We start from the raw sequence: 7,901 nt of genomic DNA, 5'->3' as shown, positions 1-7,901 counted from the left end.
ATGGCGGCGCGGAGCAGGTCACTGTTAGAGCGCAGTTAGCGCAGGGCTCAGGGTGCTCGGAGTGCTCCCTGCAGGCGCAGAGCCGTGTGCTTGCGGTCTTCTGTGGTGCTGGCCAGGCGTCTGGTCTGAGTTACCACAGCGTGTGTCCCTGGTGGTCGCAGAGCAGTGCTAGCCCTTCCCCTCATGAGGGAAGAGGTGAAGCTCTGCGCCTTGGGCAACGCAGTCAGCCCCGCTTCCCGTTCCTGCTCATGAGGCGGGTGAAGCGGTAGCATGAGATTCGGATCTGAGAAAGCTCAGTGCCACTTGCCTGAGGAGGTGGTGGCTCCACAGCCAGCTGGGTGTACATTCAGTGCCATGCCACCACCGCGGCATGAGAGCCAACAGAGATCCTCCTGCCAGGAAATGGCAGCCGCTGCAAGTGTTCTTGGGGTCGTTGGCTCCCAGCATTTCTTAATCAACGTTTCTCTCTGAGTTTTGGGGAATAAGAGTTTCCAAACACAACAGAGTAATTGTTTTCTCTGTTTTCATGAACACTAAAAATTAGTGTTTTGTTCCCCAGGGAAACACCTTTTGGAAAGCGGGATGTTGCACAGTCCTTGCTTTAACATGTTTTTCAAATTACACATTGTCTCTTCTATCTATTCATGCCTATTTCTGTGTTTCACATCATGACTTCTAACTTTAGAGAAATGTAAACCACATCTATCTCGTGTCGTCTTGGATCTCAGAGGAGCACAATAAGGGCTCCTTTTGTGTAGTAAGCCATTAATAAATGCCACAAAGCAGCGATACGACAGCCAGTATGAAATCTGCAACCAGTTAGTTATTCTCCCAAAGTTCTGCAGCCGTTTATGTGCTCTGCTAGTGTTTATGTGCACTAATTGGTGGCAAACTGCATGGCTTCACACAACCGCTGTGCTTTTCCGAAGCTTCATACTTTTATTCAGGTTGATATACTAGAAGTCTGTTGGAATTATTACCTAGCCAAATAAAAAAAAAAAAAAAAACCCAACAAAAAAACCACAAAACTTATTGTTTTTACAGGACTCATGAAAAATGGAAAAGATAATTTAAGAGAAAAAAACTTGAAGGACAGCAGCTGTGTTTCCGCTTCCACTGTTGTTCATTGAGGAGTTTCTCCTGCCATGCGTGCTATAGATGGCTTTAGGAACTCAAACTCCTAAATTTGGCATCTTGACTCTTCCACGGACATACGGCTTTATCTCAGAAAACACCATGACATTAACACCATCTAAATTAATTCTGCTATAATGATTATTTTGAAGGTCAGGGGAAGCTGCTATGTAGTGGTATCTATTGTAAGCCTGAGGGGCATTACAAAAGAGTACCTTCTGTGTCAGGAGGGGGATGGCACTCTCCCCCCTGGACACTTTATGCATCATTACCTAAAGAAATGAAAGGTAACAATGGAGATTACACAGGGATCTCCCTCTTCATTTCCCTGATAAAGTACAAGGGCCGCTTTGAGGGAGTTCAGAAGGCAGCCAGGCACACTGAACTGCAGCAGGTACCAGCCTTTACTATTGAAGAGTCAACTTCAGAGTCTGCTTAAATAGATGAGAAATCGTAGCAGATTATTATTAGTTTCATCCATTTCCAGCTCCCTCATCTGCAAAGCTTTCCAAGGCTGAATCTCTTCTATTCAATCAACACAATGTTGTCAGGCTGTAATGTGCGGCTGAGGCGTCTTTTCTGAGTGCAATCTCTGTGTCAGCCCCTCAAACAGCACCAGCTTCCAAGAGGCTTTCGTGACACCAGCCCTTGAAACAAAAGCTGTATGAGGTTGAGACAGCATGGAAACGAGGAGGGAAACACTGCCAGGAGCTTTGGGGGGTGATCTTCACGGTGGAGGTGGAGGGCTTAAAACCCCCATGAGACCTATGCTGAGCCTCATCCGTGGTGAGGGGGGTGTGCAGGGAAATTCAGGAGCACTCAGACCAGCTACAGTCACCAGGAACAGTTTTCATTAGTCCTAAGTCATTTTAAACTCTTAGGACACTACACTGGTGACCACAGGGTTACGCTTTCCCTTGAGAGTACAGCCACACTGAACTAGTTCCTCCGTGGCTCTGCACACATCTGCTACAGCTCCCATCTCACCCTGCCGCCCGTGGTCTTTGTGCTGATAGTAACTGCAGCAGCATGATGGAGCAGCCGTTGGAGGGCTGGAGACAGGGAAGGAGCGTCTGTCTGTCTGTGGAAGGGTAAAGGAGCCCCTTTTCCCTCCAAAATGTTGCAGTAAAGATGTTACTATTTTTAAAATGGCACCAGTGAAAAAGCAAAAAGGGAGTTGTTGTATTTCTGATGAAATGTTAACATTTTCAGTGTTTCTAATTATATACAAAGGTTTCTGGGGAGGCGGTTACAAAACAACAAAACTTCGGCTCTTCAGTGTGTCTGTATTGAACAGGCACGGCATAAAATTACCAAGCAAGAAAAGGGACCAAAAGTGATATACTTGATTTAGGTAGCAAAAGGTAACTTCTTGTTTTATCCAAAAAAAAAAAAAAAAAAAAAAAAGGCATCAAACCGATAGATTTACAGTACCAACCTCTCATTTAATCCTCCAGGATCATAAAGATTTCAATTTCCCTGCAAGGCTGCTATAGCCACAGTTAGTACTTGGGGAAAAAATTCTTCCCTGTGAGGGTGCTGAGGCGCTGGCACAGGGTGCCCAGAGAAGCTGTGGCTGCCCCATCCCTGGCAGTGTTCAAGGCCAGGTTGGACACAAGGGCTTGGAGCAACCTGCTCTAGTGGAAGCCCCCCCGTGACAGGGGGCTGGAACTGGATGAGCTTTAAGGTCCCTTCAACCCAAACCAGTCTGTGATTCTGATATGTCAGGTGATGAAAATAATGAAAGCTAGGAGAAGAGGCAAAGTTAAAAAGGCTGTCTGTAGAGGGTTTATGAAGGAGGAGAGAATACATTGGTGTAAAATAATGAACAGCACAGAACAGGCGAGGCGAGCATTCCCATTTCTTCTTTATTGCCAATAAAGAAAAGGAGATAGCTTTTGAAATTGAAAATTCTCATTTCATTCAGATTTGGAAAGTGCAATTGAAGCATAGCCGTGCAAAGCTCAACAGGAGAAATACCTTCAGCTCTGTGGCCAGTTGATCACAGCCAGTACCTCAGTCGGCGGGACGAGGAGAGAGAGAGAGAGGGGTGGCCATGAGGGAAGATCATGAGGGGAGAGGAGGGGCGGCCATGAGGGAAGATCATGAGGGGAGGGCAGGGGTGGCCATGAAGGGAAATCGTGAGGGGAGAGGAGGGGTGGCCATGAAGGGAAATCATGAGGGAAGAGGAGAGGCAGCCATGAGGGGAGATCATGGGGGGAGAGGAGGGGTGGCCATGAGGGGTGAGGGAAGATCGTGAGGGGAGGGCAGGGGTGGCCATGAGGGGATATCATGAGGGGAGAGGAGGGGCAGCCATGAGGAAAGATCATGAGGGGAGAGGAGGGGCGTCCATAAGGGGTGAGGGAAGATCGTGAGGGGAGAAGAGGAGCAGCCATGAGAGAAAATCATGAGAGGAGACAAAAGGCAGCCATGAGAGAAGATCATGAGGGGTGGCCGTGAGGGGTGAAGGGCGGCCATGAGGGAAGATCGTGAGGGGAGAGGAGGGGCGGCCATGAGGAAAGATCATGAGGGGAGAGGAGGGGCAGCCATGAGGGAAGGTCGTAGGGGAGAGGAGGGGCAGCCATGAGGGGTGAGGGGAGATCGTGAGAGGAGGGCAGGGGTGGCCATGAGGGGAAATCATGAGGGGAGAGGAGGGGCAGCCATGAGGGGTGAGGGGAGATCATGAGAGGAAGGCAGGGGTGGCCATGAGGGGAAATCATGAGGGGAGAGGAGGGGCGGCCATGAGGGGTGAGGGGAGATCGCAAGGGGAGAAGAGGAGTGGCCATGAGAGAAAATCATGAGGGGAGACGAAAGGCAGCCATGAGAGAAGATCATGAGGGGTGGCTGTGAGGGGTGAAGGGCGGTCGTGAGGGAAGATCGTGAGGGGAGAGGAGGGGCGGCCATGAGGGAAGATGATGAGGGCAGAGGAGGAGTGGCCATGAGGGAAAATCATGAGGGGAGACGAAAGGCAGCCATAAATGAAGATCATGAGGGGTGGCCGTGAGGGGTGAAGGGTGGCCATGACGGACAATCGTGACGGGAGAGGAGGGGTGGCCATGAGGGGTGAGGGGAGATCGCGAGGGGAGAAGAGGAGTGGCCATGAGAGAAAATCATGAGGGGAGACAATAGGCAGCCATGAGAGAAGATCATGAGGGGTGGCCGTGAGGGGTGAAGGGCGGTCATGAGGGAAGATCGTGAGGGGAGAGGAGGGGCGGCCATGAGGGAAAATCATGAGTTGAGACAAAAGGCAGCCATAAACGAAGATCATGAGGGGTGGCCGTGAGGGGTGAAGGGCAGCCAGAGGACGGGCAGTCGTGAGGGGAGAGGAGGGGCGGCCGTGAGGGAAGATCATGAGAGGAGAGGAGGGGCAGCCATAAGTGAAGATCATGAGGGGTGGCCGTGAGGGGTGAAGGGCGGCCATGACGGGCAATCATGAGGGGAGAGGAGGGGCGGCCATGAGGGGTGAGGGGAGATTGTGAGGGAAGAAGAGGAGTGGCCATGAGAGAAAATCATAAGGGGAGACGAAAGCTAGCCATAAGAGAAGATCATGAGGGGTGGCTGTGAGGGGTGAAGGGCGGCCATGAGGGAACATCGTGATGGGAGAGGAGGGGAGGGAAGATCGTGAGGGGAGAGGAGGGGCAGCCATGAGGGAAGATCATGAGGGGAGAGGAGGGGCGGCCATGAGGGAAGATTGTAGGGGAGAGGAGGGGTGGCCGTGAGGGGTGAGGGGAGAAGAGGAGCAGCCATGAGAGAAAATCATGAGGGGAGACGAAAGGCAGCCATGAGAGAAGATCATGAGGGGTGGCTGTGAGGGGTGAAGGGCGGCCATGAGGGAACATCGTGATGGGAGAGGAGGGGAGGGAAGGTCGTGAAGGGAGAGGAGGGGCAGCCATGAGGGGTGAGGGGAGATCGTGAGAGGAGGGCAGGGGTGGCCATGAGGGGAGATCATGAGGGAAGATGAGGGGCAGCCATGAGGGGTGAGGGAAGATTGTGAGGGGAGAAGAGGAGTGGCCATGAGAGAAAATCATGAGGGGAGACGAAAGGCAGCCATGAGAGAAGATCATGAGGGGTGGCCGTGAGAGGTGAAGGGAGGCCATGAGGGAAGATTGTGAGGGGAGAGGAGGGGCGGCCATGAGGGAAGATCATAAGGGGAGAGGAGGGGCGGCCATGAGGGAAGATCATAAGGGGAGAGGAGGGACGGCCATGAGGGAAGATTGTAGGGGAGAGGAGGGGCGGCCGTGAGGGGTGAGGGGAGAAGAGGAGCGGCCATGAGAGAAAATCATGAGGGGAGACGAAAGGCAGCCATGAGAGAAGATCATGAGGGGTGGCCGTGAGCGGTGAAGGGTGGCCATGACGGACAATCATGAGAGGAGAGGAGGGGCGGCCATGAGGGAAGGTCGTGAGAGGAGAGGAGGCGTGGCCATGAGGAAAGATCATGGTGGGAGAGGAGGGGCGGCCATGAGGGAAGATCATGAGGGGAGACGAAAGGCGGCCATGAGGAAAGATCATGAGGGGAGAGGAGGGGCGGCCATGAGGGGTGAAGGGAGATCGTGAGGGGAGAAGAGGAGCGGCCATGAGGGGAGATCGTGAGGGGAGAGGAGGAGCGGCCATGACAGGAGATCATGAGGGGAGAGGAGGGGTGGCCATGAGGGAAGATCATGAGGGGAGATGAGGAGCGGCCATGAGGGAAGATCGTGAGGGGAGAGGAGGAGCGGCCATGAGGGGTGAGGGCAGATCATGAGGGGAGATGCGGAGCGGCCATGAGGGGTGAGAGGAGATCGTGAGGGAGGAGCGGCCATGACAGGAGATTATGAGGGGAGAGGAGGGGCGGCCATGAGGGAGGATCATGAAGGGGGAGGCGAGGCAGCTGTGAGGGGTGAGGGGCGGCCATGAGGGAAGATCATGAGGGGAGAGGAGGGGCAGCCATGAGGGGTAGGGGCAGCAGCTATACAGTCTTGGCCACTATGGGGGGCACATGAGGGGTGCCTGCGAGTGGAGATCATGAGAGGCAGCCATGAGTGAAGATCGTGAGGGGAGATCAGCTTGCCCTCGGTGCCATGGTTTAGTGGTGGGCTTGACAGTCCTGAGATAACGGTTGGGCTTGATGATTTTAAAGGTCTTTTCCAACTCAGTTGAGTCTGTGATTGATTCTATGATTCTTAGTATCCAAAACCCACTAAAACTTCACATGGATAATGCACCCATCTAGGAAACTGCATCAGGATAAACAAAGAGGAGCTAAACAGCTTCCAGGTTAAAGAATAAGCTCACCATTTTCTAAAAGACTTGGGCAAGAGCAGCGCCTGTCTGAGAGGAGGGAGTCACTGTGTTGCTGGTTGCCAGTGTTTGCAGTTGCCTGCTCTCTCTGACAGGACATACTGCTTCATTTCATTCTGGTTTTGTTAAATAGCATCATGTAACATATTTCTGACATCACTCAACAGAACTCCTTCCTTCCTTTAATGAACATGTTAATTATTTTGGTCCATGTTGGGTTTTTTTCTGTTGTTCCCAAAGCAATGCGTTTGCTCAGATCCTTTCACAGCTTGTGAAGTACAGAAATGTGTTTCGCTTAGTGGTAAACGCATTCGTTAATAAAGAGCTGCTCATTATGAAGGCATCACCTTGTCAAATTAGAGTGTCCCTTGTGCCGAGCCTGTTAAGTATGACGAACTTGACTTGGTCTGTGTGGTTCATGAAGGGAAAGCTACTCAAAGACTTGGCATTTGGGGTTGCAGCTCTAATATGACACTTGACCAGCAACAGCAGTGAAACCTACTCAACAGCAGTAATTAGGTATGTGCTGTGAGGCGGGTAAACACTGCTTCCCACTTCCCATTTTAATGATGAAAAAAATGAAGTGCAAAGAGATGAAAAGGAGTACCTGAAGTGGAGTGTCTCACATCCTCAGTGAAGTCACTCACCGTTTGACACAGATCGTTGATTCGAACATCTCAGTTTGGGGTGGTGGGGGAAGAAGGTTAACAAACAGAGTGACCATAAAATAATGACATTTGTAAAGACTTTCTCTGCCTGAATCCTACAGTTTTCTGTACTCCTGCATCCCTGAGAGTTCAAAGAATCGTGAGTGACTTTTGGGATGCCCTAAAATATTCTCAACTGGCGACCAGGGAGCTGGAACCAGATAAACATCTGTTCCTATCCCTGTGAAACTGCCTTTTTCAGCATGCTGCCCATAGCCACAGCTCTCACCAGAACAGCAGGACTCAAGGGTGGCCCTGCGCTGAAACTTAATTCTTTCTCAGAATCACAAGAAAGGTTGACAGAAGTTATGGCCATGCTTTTCACTGGAGTGTGAACATACAGTAAAGGCAGCACAGTGCCAGGAGTGAAAGCCAGAGCCAACAGCTTCTCTCCTGGCACAGCACAGCAGGTTGCCTGCAATAAGGGGTAAAGCCTGACTGGTGGGTGACAGCAGAGCCTTCTTGGACCCGAGCTGGGACTACAAAATGAGCTCGCTCAGGACCTGGGAGCCATGATAAACTCCACTAATTTCTGGTCCCAGAGCACTGAGGCGGTTTTTTTAATCTTGCCTCCTGCGAGATAAATGCATACTTTTTTAAGAGAGACCCACCAGAACAAGACACTCCTTGCACTCTCATCTTCCCCTGGAGATAGAATGAGAGAATGAACAACCAGAGGGATGTGAAACCATTAGCAGTATATTGGAAAAAGCTCAGATACTGGTACAGTTTGTCTGGGATATACTGAGTAAGTGTGAATTCCTCCAGAGTCTTGCTCATTCT

Source organism: Strigops habroptila, chromosome 12 (genome assembly GCF_004027225.2).
Source record: "Strigops habroptila isolate Jane chromosome 12, bStrHab1.2.pri, whole genome shotgun sequence".
Taxonomy (NCBI): Eukaryota; Metazoa; Chordata; class Aves; order Psittaciformes; family Psittacidae; genus Strigops; species Strigops habroptila.
Note: the sequence above shows the minus strand (reverse complement) of the source record.